Consider the following 12,796-nt stretch of genomic DNA (forward strand, 5'->3'; position numbering starts at 1 on the left):
CATTGAGGGGACTTAAAACTGACACGTCCATAGTTATTCGTGAGGCAGACAAGGGGGGGAATGTCGTGATTATGGAGAAAACAAGCTATATGGGAGAGATCGCACGGCAGCTATCGGACACCACATGCTACACAAAACTTTCAGGCAACCCCATTAAGACTCTAGGTGTACATATCAATATGAGACTCTTAGAATGGAGAGATAATGGTCTACTAAGTGAAGATGAGTGTAAATATCTTATGATACAAAAACCTACCTCCCCGTGTATATACATACTGCCCAAAGTGCACAAGGGAGGTCCTTTTCCACCTGGACGCCCCATCATTTCGGGGGTGAATTCACCCACCGAAAGACTCTCCGAATATGTGGACCATTATATTCAACCATTGGTCCAAAATCTCCCGTCGTATATAAAGGACACAAAGGACATATTGGGCAAATTTGAGGGCCTAGCCTGGTCTGAAAACCTTATGTTCGTCACGCTTGACGTGACTAGCCTTTACACGTGCATTAAAAAAGAATTTGGAATTCAGGCATTACAACATTTTCTAGGTCAAAGAACAGCGGACCATTACTTACATAATGAGGTTCTCCTGGAAATGACGGAGATCATCCTATCGAAAAACTTTTTTCTGTATGACTCTGAGTGGTTCCATCAGATCCAGGGTACGGCTATGGGCTCAAAGTTTGCCCCCGCTTATGCCGGGCTCTTTATGGGCTGGTTTGAGCGGGGGCATGCTTGGGGTCGCCATGCTGCGAAATGGATGGACAATGTCATTTTCTGGGGCAGGTACATCGATGACATCATTATGTTATGGGATGGGCCTGCCCCGGATCTTTTGGAATATTATTCCTACCTAAATGACAACCCTTTCAACGTGAAGTTTACAATTGAGTACAACAGGGAAACCATCGATTTCCTAGATGTAACTTTTTATGTCCTTGATAACCAAATCCAGAGTCGCACGCACAGGAAAAACACTGCATGCAATAGTACATTGCATTTCCTAAGCGCACATCCAAACCATGTAGTAAACAATATCCCCTATGGGGAAATGGTCCGGATGCGTCGCAACTGTAGTCTGGAAAGCACATTTTTTCAAAATATCAATGAAACAGAACAGCGGTTCCTCAGTAGAGGATACCCTAAGGCAATACTGGAAAAGGCACACAGAAGGGTGATGAAGGTACCTAGGGCTGATACATTAAAATCAAAACCTGCACAAAAAGAGGCTAAACACAGAATCTCATTCAATACCCAATTCAACAACAATAGCAGTAGAACGTATAATGTTCTACGAAAAAACTGGCACTTATTGAAGGAGATACCGAGTTTACAAGGGATTATCCCTGATAAACCAAGAGTGACCTATAGGAGAGGACAGACTTTACGTAACAAGCTATGCCCTAGCTATGTTACGACTCCCAAACCTCAGACCTGGTTACCCCTCATGACAAAGGGTTTCTACACATGTAATGAATGCAATGTATGTAGGTTGGGCAAAAATAAGACCAAGACATTTTGCCATAACACCAACCGTACATATGAGATTAATTACATGATTAATTGCAAATCGACATTTGTGACCTATATCTTGGGCTGCCCATGTAATAAGATCTACGTGGGCAGTACCAAGAGGCCACTTAAAATAAGAATACAAGAACACTTAAGGGCACTTCGGAAGGGTGATCTTAGATACCCTTTGACCTACCATATGCAGGAAAACCATGGGAACATGGAGGACTTCTGGTTTATAGGAATAGATCACATTCCTATCCACCCGAGAGGAGGGGACAGAGAACTTACCCTCAGAAAAAATGAAGCTGCATGGATATGTAGACTTAAATGTGTAGAATTAGGGCATAATAGCGATGATGAGATGCATTATTTCCTTTAGTAATGTGTTGGTCCCACACATGGCAGTGTATCCTTCGGATTTATTATATGTCTGGACTTACAATTTAAGGCATATTATGAATAAGAACAAAGTGGGCATATATATATATAAAAAACTCATGCATCACTAGTATATGTTTCACTAAAATGTCATTCTGAAAATGCTCAAGTTGAACTGTCCATGCTGTTTTACCAACGGCATCTAACGCTTGCTGAACTCTGTATTGTAAGTGATCAATTGTGGCTAATATGCTTTTTTCTTATTGGAAAACTAGGATAACAATTTATTCCTCCCTCTTGTGGATTTTCTTTCTGTTGCTTGCCTTGGTAGCCTCTTTTTGTGAGTACCCTATTGTGACTAACTCCCAGGTTTGGATCATTATGCACTATCTGGCCAAATGTTTTACCACTTCGTGACGTTTTAATATGATACCCCCGAGTACCCATTAGGTGACAATACTGGTTGTCAGGATACCATTCCTGGCTTTTAAGCTTTACGCTTACGAAATTAACATGGCATGGTCCATTTTTACAAGAACCAATAATAGTTCTTACGTCTTGTGTTCGATGGCATCATGTGGGGTTATCACATAAACACTGACTTTAAAATACTCCCCTATGGTGTTAGTTTGCCCCCTTGAGTATGAATGTGCCGCTTACTCATAACGATTGGCACTATATGAGGTACTTTGATTAGCAGCCTACTTCGGCTTTTATTAGAATATATACCGCTCATCGGCTGTTACTCGCACCAATTTCAAGATAGCAGCCTTATATGCAATACCTTGTAGGGTTAGTAAATAGTCTCTTATCCTCACATCCACCGTAAATAGATGATTAAAATTAATTTTTTGTAATAAACACACCCTTTTGAGTGCACTTTATACTACATACTTGGTGCAGCTAGACTTATGGATGTAGTAATAATAATAAAAATTAGAGAGCAAAAGGATGGTTCCCTTATTTATTAGAACCCTTTCCAAGATGGTTGCCGGGTATGTTATTACTTGCGGTGATTTAGACCAGACGGATTTGTCTTATTTTGGAGAAGAGAATCACTTTAGAATTATAACCTACTTTGAGCACACTTTGTTTATACGGATGACACAGAAAACCGCTATATTACAATTCTCACGGTTGTCTCGTGTTATATTAACCTTTTCCAAGATGGCTGTTACATATGCCATCTTTTGCGGGAAATAGATAGGCCTTTTTTTACTTCCACGTCTCGCGGATATGGCAGACTAAATCGGTAAAGCGATTTATTTCCGGTGTGTAGTACAGCAAGGGCAAAACATACAGTATTATCAATAATATTGCGGCGTTAGCACAACACTCCAATATGGCCGCGCCATTTGAGTAGCCCCTTGCATACATAACTCGTTGTCATTCATGATGCCGGAATGTGAAGGCTTTCAGGTGTTACTCGTTGTGATCAATTACCACGTATATTTAAAGCACGGGCATGGCCACTCAGCTGTCCTCGACACCACCTATTCACCGTCAGCCGTTATTATCGAGACCGTCGGGAGCCTGCAACAGCCGGATTTGGGTAGGTTTGCTTACCAGAGCTATTTTGTAGTTTAAACATAACCAGAGCTTATAATCTTAGCGGGAAGTGGACTAGAAGTTGTCCCATTTACTGGATGCGTCTGTTCCTAAATTTCAAGTGGTTTGTTGAGGAATTTGGTTATTTCACTGGCTCACAGGTTACTTTTAGACTTTGCCTAGTTTTATACTTAAAAACATGTAATTATTTTCGCTTGGCGTAGGACGTGCATTAATTGCCATGAGTGCTTACTTTTCTGCCAAGACACTGGCTCACAGGTTATCTTTATAATTTGCCTAGTTTTAAACTTAAAAACATGTAATTATATATTCTCGCTTGGCGCAGGACGCACAGTATATGCCATGAGAGTCTATCTATTTGCCTAGATACCGGTGTGCTCTGCTGCCATTTCATTGTATAGGGGGCCCAATATTCAATTTATTGGCTTGTCACTCAAAGACTTGGGAGTGACTCTACTTTTCTAGGGCACTAATAAGTTATGAGCTTATATGGCTGACAGGGTATTTGTGCCTTTGTTGCCTTCTTCACCTTATGATGGAGGTTTGTTACCAAGGCTCCAGGGGGAACCCATGTTCTTAGGCCATGATTGACTTATGTGATGTTTCACATTTGGGACGCCTAGGTGGTGGACTCATGTTGCGGTTAGACTAACTTTATGTCAAACCAGCAAAGAACGGCCTCACAAGCATTTTACCTTTTGTTATAGACTGTGAAAACTGCACCTTTTCGCAAATATCAAGAATATACTTGAAGGATTTTGGAAGGATTAACACGATCATCCTTCGTTTGAACTCTATGGCGACCGCATAAGAATTTTATTCCCATATGTAAGTTTAAAACATTGGGACTTCTATGTTACAATATAGGCCTACTTTGTTACTTGACACTTATGAATGTTGACTATCATAGTTCTCTTTCATTTTTAGACAGTCTAGATTCAAATAAGAATTCGGGGATTCCAACCACGGTCACCCTTGGACTATCACTGCTCCTTTTAGTGCAGTTTAAGACTTAAGGTCTAGTGCAACTTATTATATGGTGGGTATTAGTAATTATTAACGTCGCGTTTTCATTGTTGCAAAACTTAAGATGAATTAGAAGTTGCATATGATCCATGACCTGGGCTTGTTAGCAATTGTGACTCTATATCTGTTTCTTGAGACTGGCATTAACAAAAGGTGTTGTGACCTTACCTGCCTGTACTCTCCCTCCCTGACTTGGGAAATGTGGAATTGGATTCCTGTTTCTCACCCCTCTTTCTCTGTTCAGATCACATATCATCTCTTCATACCTGAATTATGTCAAAATTTGAATATCTTAACCTTGATTAGAAACAACAATACAGCGCTGTATATGTTGTAATGGGACAAAATGATCCACATGGAATGTATATATTGAGTGTTTAGGAATAAATTATGGAAACTAATAAACATGCTGTTATATGTGTAAAAAGAGAAAACAGAAGAAAAAAAAAAAAAAAAAAGAAAAAAAATTACGGAAAATTACAGAAAATTGTCACCTGAGTAGTTTGTAGCACACACAGGTGTGGGTTGTATATATATATTTGTATATTATGTATATTTTGTTTTATATGTATGCTTATGTATATCTATATGTTTGTGTCCAAACAGCCCTGAAGAAGTCCGCTTCAAGGACGAAACGCGTCGGCTGTATTGTTAAGAACAGACTGTATTTATATTCCATTGTTTTTAAAAAAAGAGATCAATTATGAATGTTGTGAATAAAAAATGACTTTTTTCAAAATTACATTTATGTTGGGAATGAATCATATTATTATCTTCCCCATTTTCTCAAAGTGTGGTGCACCTGTGCTTTTGGTCTAAAATTGTAAGGTCCGTTTGGACTGGCATTGTATCAGTGGGTGCGATTCAGTGTGCACACTTAACCCTAGCAAGTATATAGGGATCTACATACAGAAGGGATAGCAGCTTAGGTGCTGGCATATAGAGGGCTCCACTGATCTGGTATGTTTCATACCTTATTTTTTAAATCTTTGGAGTAAACCATACCTGCTGCACTCCATTTGGAAGTAGCATGGTCCTTCTAGAATGTGCTTTGAACTTGTGACCTACTGATTCCACTGGGTTGTTACACACAGACAGCTATAAATGTATTGGGGGAGGGTGTTAAAGAGGTAAAATTGTTTTTAAAAAGTAGAAGAGTTATGACAAAATGTAACTAATTATACAATTTAATTTCCAATTCAGGACTATGTAATAAACTGTTCTGCAGCATTTAAAAAAAAAAACTAAAGTTAATTATAGGTTTTTGACTCCTGTTTTTTTTTCATGATTACTCTGCAATGATCGTGAAAACATCACAAACACGCTTAGACAAGAATCTCCTTTTGAAAGAGAGAGAAAGGGTTAACAGATACTAACCATTCACAAGTGGAGATAGAGTACTTTAAAAAAATGAAAAACTTGACTTAATTTGCTGCCTTTTGCATGATCACAGATTGGAAAGTTGAAGAGTTTCTATTTTATGGTTGCTTTGTATGAGTGGTGTACCGTTCTTGTTCTTAATTTTTGCAAATCCTAACAGTGTCAAAACTATTTAGAAAGAGTTAAAAACAACAATTTAATCTACAAACTAAATTCACTTTCATGTACATAACTATTCAGCCATTTAAAAATAAATTACATTAGAAATGAAGTTGTATATGGGTGTTTGATAAAGAAAAAAAGAGTATCAGAGTGATATAAAAAAAACTATATGAGATGAACTGTATCCATCAGAGGGTATTTTTTAAGATGTTAGTACCGAATGTTTTGGGAAGTGAGAGGAAAACGAAATAGTGCCACTTTATTCCATTGTGTAATTTTTTTTTTTTTAAAACCAGTATAATATTGTTGAAAGTTACAATGAGGAATGTATTCAAAACTAAGTATGTTTCAAATGTCTAAGCATCATGTGCAGAATAGCTACATCTAGCTTATTTGCATTCAGGTAGTTGTAGTACTTTTAGTCACATTATGATACAGGAGTTGTGTGATCACATATAAAAGATAAGAAAATGTTCTATCCTGTATTTGAACTATAAAGTAGAAATGCATGTTAAGTATGTATTCGTAAGTGTTTGTCAAAGTGGTTTTTAACTTATATGACCCGTTTGCATATTCATAGATGGTAAGAAATGTTTTCCGTGGTTGCAGATAGTTATATGTACGGTGGGGCTCAAGTTTATTTACAGATTCAGAGAACTGTATATTTTTGGAAAGATGGCTTGAAGGTCTATATCTATTATGAAATCACAAATATGTTTACATGGTAATCTATGTTTTTTTAAGGCTAATGAAAATGTCATGTATATGGTGAGGGTGGTGCATTTCTCTAACCATGCTCTGTTTAAAATTTAGGAGAGTTAATAGTTCAGAATGTCTTTTGAGAGTTCTTGTGCTAGCTTTACCTGCCGTGTAGCTTTTTTAAATTTTTTTTTAGAAATGCTGAGTATATGTTTTACAAAAAGCAAACAAGGAAACCCTAGGGGTCAGACGGGACCAGGGGTAAATATGTATTTTCAAGGAACAGAGGTCCCATGCAAGAAAGATAAAAAGGTTATCACAATTTCTAAAATGAGAAACTGGAATACAAAGGAGCAATCAATGCAATTTTATGAAGAATAATTTAGGATGAAAATTCACAAAACATAATAAACACAACAATAAGTGAACTAGCCGTGCGGAGGTTAAAAGGGAAATCAGCCGATTTCCTTAACCCAGGCTGGTGACTTAAAACGTGACTTTTTGGTGAAGGGTGAAATTACATAAAAGCCAGATCAACATCAAATATATAGTATAGAATTGAGTTTAGAGACGACTGTCGTCTCTAAACTCAATTCTATACTATATATTTGTCATTTGAGTATGAGATGTTGATCTGACTTTTATGTAATTTCACCCTTCACCAAAAAGTCACGTTTCACCAGCCTGGGTTAAGGAAATCGCCTGATTTCCCTTTTAACCTCCGCACGGCTAGTTCACTTATTGTTGTGTTTATTATGTTTTGTGAATTTTCATCCTAAATTATTCTTCATAAAATTGCATTGATTGCTCCTTTGTATTCCAGTTTCTCATTTTAGAAATTGTGATAACCTTTTTATCTTTCTTGCAAGAGTATATGTTTTAAACACACAAGAAATATTTGAGAAGTGATGTAGGTATGCCATTAAGACAAGGTTAGGTGCTTTGAAAAAGTAAAAATTGTTTTTTTTCAGCTTTAGAAACTTACTGATGCATGTTTGTGCTGAATAACAGAGCAATGCACACTCCTAGAGAGGCATGTATCCAAATATAGATACAGTATGCTACCTAGACTTTTCTGAGACATAGCTCAGTAGAAAAGTAGAGATATACTAAAACAGATAGTTTGATACTGACAGAAGGAGTTAAACCATGATTTAAAGATATAGTCACAACTGTTATGTATTTAACAGCAATTGGGTTATTTTACAGTTACTCAGGAAATACTCGGGCATTCATCCAATCACCCAGCCACTACTCAGGCAGTTATCAAATAACACATGCACTATCCATACACTTATTCAATTACCCAGGCACTACACATGTACACTTTCAATCATGTAGGCACTAATTATGTACTCATTGAACTAAGAAGGCACTACCCATGCATTCATCCAATCACCCAGGCACTAACCATTCACATATGCAGTCACCAAAGGTGTACCTTTGCAGTCATTCAAACACCCAGGCACAACCCGTGCACTCATCCAAACACCCATTTATAGCCCATGCACTTATCCAAATATTGAGGCACAGCCCATGCACTCATCCAAACACTCAGGCACTATTCATGCACTCATCCTATTATGCAGGAAGTACCATTAAAGGAAACATATCACCCATCCAGTATCTATACACTCACCCAATTAATGAGGCAATATTCTTGCACTAATACAATCACCACAGCAGTACACTTGCTATCATCCAATCACTCAAGCTTTAACCCCTTTGCTGCTAGGCCTTTCCCCCCCCCCGTGCTAAGCCTTTTTTGGTCTATTTGGGGTAGTGCGCGCTTAGGACTCTGTAACATTTTGACCACATAAGGTATCCATGCCAAATTTGCGTCCTTTTCTTCCAACATCATGGGGATTCTGAAGGTACCCAGGGTTTGTGGATTCCCCTGGAGGGGTCCCAGAAATTAGCCAAAATACAGCAATTTTTTTTTGGGGGGGGGAAATGGGAAAAACTGGCTGCAAATAAAAGCGTCTGGGTTTTTCTCTGCAAATGGTATCAAAAAAGGGGTTGTGGGGCTGAAATCACCATTTCCCCAGCTTTTAGGGAATGACAGACTTTTGTCAGAAAACCAACATTTTTTACACAGTTTTGTCATCTATGTGGGACATAGCCTATTTTTGCTATTTTTTGTGCTTTCAACCTCCTTCCAGTTAATGGTAGAAATGGGTGTGAAAGCAATAATGGATCCTGGAAAGCTATACATTTTAGAAAGTAGATACCATTCTGAATTCAGCAAGGGGTCATTTTTGTAGATCCATCAAGGTTTTTTTACAGAAACTAACAGGTAAATATAGGAAAAATTGAAAATTAGTTGAAAAAAACAGCCTTTTGTTTCAACGTCTTTACCTGTAACTTCTTCTAATTATGACAGCTTTTTGAAAGCAATATACTGTTACATCCGCAGGACCTTCCTGGTTGTGGGGATATATAGGACTTGTAGGTTCATCAAGAACCCGACGAACCCAGAGTCAAAAACTGAGCAGCAATTTGCAATGGTTTTTTATTATGTTCCGGGCATATAGCAATTATTGTGGAAAAATGTATACATGGAAAGATCGGTATGAGAGACACCTATGTATTTCTGAAATGGGCACAAATTATAGAGTTTAGAAACAGTACATATTTGCACATTTTCGAAATTGGGAGAAATGCATAAAAAATCAATAGGTAATAACAGTTGCTTTACAAAGTTTAATTACCCTAAGTCACTCGACAAAAAAGGTACCTCACTTGTGTGGGTAGGCATAGTGCCCACGACAGGAAATGGCTCAAAACCCAACGTGAACACACCACATTTTCACAATGAAAATTTACCCTGCTTTTGCAAAGTGTCTAGCTGTAGTTTTTGAACACTAGCTCTGCTGGCACCTAGGGAAATGTAGCAAACCTATAAATTTTTGAAAACTAGACACCCAGGGGAATGCAGGATGGGGTGACTTGACTGCCTCCCACCAGGGTCTGTTACCCAGAATCCCTTGCAAACCTAAAAAATTGTCAAAAAAACACATTTCTGTGGCGGAAAGTTCTGAAATCTGCGTGGATCCACAATTTTCCACCTACCCCGCGTCCCCCAAAGTCTTCCGAGAAAAATGGTACCTCACCTGTGTGGGTCGGCCTAGTGCCCACGACTGGAAATGGTGCAATACGCAACGTGGTCACACCTCAATTTCGCAGTGAAAAATAACCCTTTTTTGGCAAAGTGCCTAGCTGTAGTTTTTGAACCCTAGCTCTGCCGGCACCTAGGGAAACCTACCAAACCTATACATTTTTGAAAACTAGACACACAAGGGAAATCAGGATGGGATGACTTGACTGCCTCCCACCAGGGTCTGTTACCCAGAATCCCTCGCAAACCTAAACAATTGTCCAAAAAAAACACAATTTCCCCACATTTCTGTGGTGGAAAGTTCTGGAATCTGCATGGATCGACACATTTTCACCCAACCCGCGTTCCCCAAAGTCTTATGAGAAAAATGGTACCTCACTTGTGTGGGTCAGCCTAGGGCCCGCGACATGAAGCGGCGCAAAGCGCAACGTTGTCACACCTCGATTTTGAAGTGAAAAATGACCCTTTTTTGGCAAAGTGCCTAGCTGCAGTTTTTGAACCCTAGCTCTGCGGGCACCTCGGGAAACCTAGCAAACCTATACATTTTTGAAAACTAGACACTCAGAGGAATCCAGGATGGGGTGACTTGACTGCCTCCCACCAGGGACTGTTACCCAGAATCCCTTGAAAACCTAAAAAATTGTCAAAAAAACCACATTTTCCCCACATTTCTGTGGTGGAAAGTTCTTAAATCTGCGTGGATCCACAAATTTCCACCCACCCCGCATTCCCCAAAGTCTTATGAGAAAAATGGTACCTCACTTGTGCGGGTTGGCCTAGTGCCCGCGACAGGAAACGGCAAAATACACAATGTGGTCACACCTCAATTTCGCAGTGAAAAATGACCCTTTTTTGGCAAAGTGCTTAGCTGTAGTTTTTGAACCCTAGCTCTGCGGGCACCTAGGGAAACCTAGCAAAGCTATACATTTTTGAAAACAAGACACCCAGGGGAATCCAGGATGGGGTGACTTGACTGCCTCCCACCAGGGTCTGTTACCCAGAATCCCTTGCTAGCCTAAAAAATTATCCCAAAAAAACACATTTTCCCCACATTTCTGTGGTGGAAAGTTCTGGAATCTGCGTGGATCCACACATTTCCACCCACCCCGCGTTCCCCAAAGTCTTACGAGAAAAATGGTACCTCACTTGTGCGGGTCGGCCTAGTGCCCGCGACAGGAAACGGCGCAATACGCAACATGGTCACACCTCCATTTTGCAGTGAAAAATGACCCTTTTTTGGCAAAGTGCCTAGTTGTAGTTTTTGAACCCTAGCTCTGCGGGCACCTAGGGAAACCTAGTAAAGCTATACATTTTTGAAAACTAGACACCCAGGGGAATCCAGGATGGGGTGACTTGACTGCCTCCCACCAGGGTCTGTTACCCAGAATCCCTTGGAAACCTAAAAAATTGTCCAAAAAAACACATTTTCCCCACATTTCTGTGGTGGAAAGTTCCGGAATCTGCGTGGATCCACACATTTCCACCCACCCCGCGTTCCCCAAAGTCTTATGAGAAAAATGGTACCTCACTTGTGCGGGTTGGCCTAGTGCCCGCGACAGGAAACGGCGAAATACGCAACGTGGTCACACCTCAATTTCGCAGTGAAAAATGACCCTTTTTTGGCAAAGTGCCTAGCTGTAGTTTTTTAATCCTAGCTCTGCGGGCACCTAGGGAAACCTAGTAAAGCTATACATTTTTGAAAACTAGACACCCAGGGGAATCCAGGATGGGGTGACTTGACTGCCTCCCACCAGGGTCTGTTACCCAGAATCCCTTGCAAACCTAAAAAATTGTCAAAAAAAACAAATATTCCCCACATTTCTGTGGTGGAAAGTTCCGGAATCTGTGTGGATCCACAAATTTCCACCCACACCGCGTTCCCCAAAGTCTTATGAGAAAAATGGTACCTCACTTGTGCGGGTCGGCCTAGTGCCCATGACAGGAAACGGCGCAAAACGCAACGTGGTCACACCTCAATTTCGCAGTGAAAAATGACCCTTTTTTGGCAAAGTGCCTAGTTGTAGTTTTTGAACCCTAGCTCTGCGGGCACCTAGCGAAACCTAGCAAACCTATACATGTTTGAAAACTAGACACCCAGGGGAATTCAGGATGGGGTGACTTGACTGCCTTCCACCAGGGTCTGTTACCCTGAATCCCTTGCAATCCTAAACAATTGTCAAAAAATCCACATTTTCCCCACATTTCTGTGGTGGAAAGTTCCGGAATCTGCGTGGATCCAGAAATTTCCACCCACCCCGCGTTCCCCAAAGTCCTATGAGAAAAATGGTACCTCATTTGTGCGGGTCTGCCTAGTGCCCGAGACAGAAAACTGTGCAAAATGCAACGTGGTCACACCTCAATTTCGCAGTGAAAAATGACCCTTTTTTGGCAGAGTGCCTAGCTGTAGTTTTTGAACCTTAGCTCTGCGGGCATCTTGGGAAACCTAGTAAACCTATACATTTATTAAAACTAGACACCCAGGGAAATCCAGGATGGGGTGACTTGACTGCCTCCCACCAGGGTCTGTTACCCAGAATCCCTTGCAAACCTAAAAAATTGTCAAAAAAACCAAATATTCCCCACATTTCTGTGGTGGAAAGTTCCGGAATCTGTGTGGATCCACAAATTTCCACGCACACCGCATTCCCCAAAGTCTTACGAGAAAAATGGTACCTCACCTGTGCGGGTTGGCCTAGTGCCCGCGACAGGAAACGGCGAAATACGCAACGTGGTCACACCTCAATTTCGCAGTGCAAAATGACCCTTTTTGGCAAAGTGCCTAGCTGTTGTTTTTTAATCCTAACTCTGCGGGCACCTAGGGAAACCTAGCAAACCTATACATTTTCGAAAACTAGACACAAAGGGGAATTCAGGATGGGGTGACTTGACTGCCTCCCACCAGGGACTCTTACCCAGAATCCCTTGAAAACCTAAAAAAATATCTA

Source organism: Triturus cristatus, chromosome 2_1, assembly GCF_964204655.1.
Source record: "Triturus cristatus chromosome 2_1, aTriCri1.1, whole genome shotgun sequence".
NCBI classification, from domain to species: domain Eukaryota; kingdom Metazoa; phylum Chordata; class Amphibia; order Caudata; family Salamandridae; genus Triturus; species Triturus cristatus.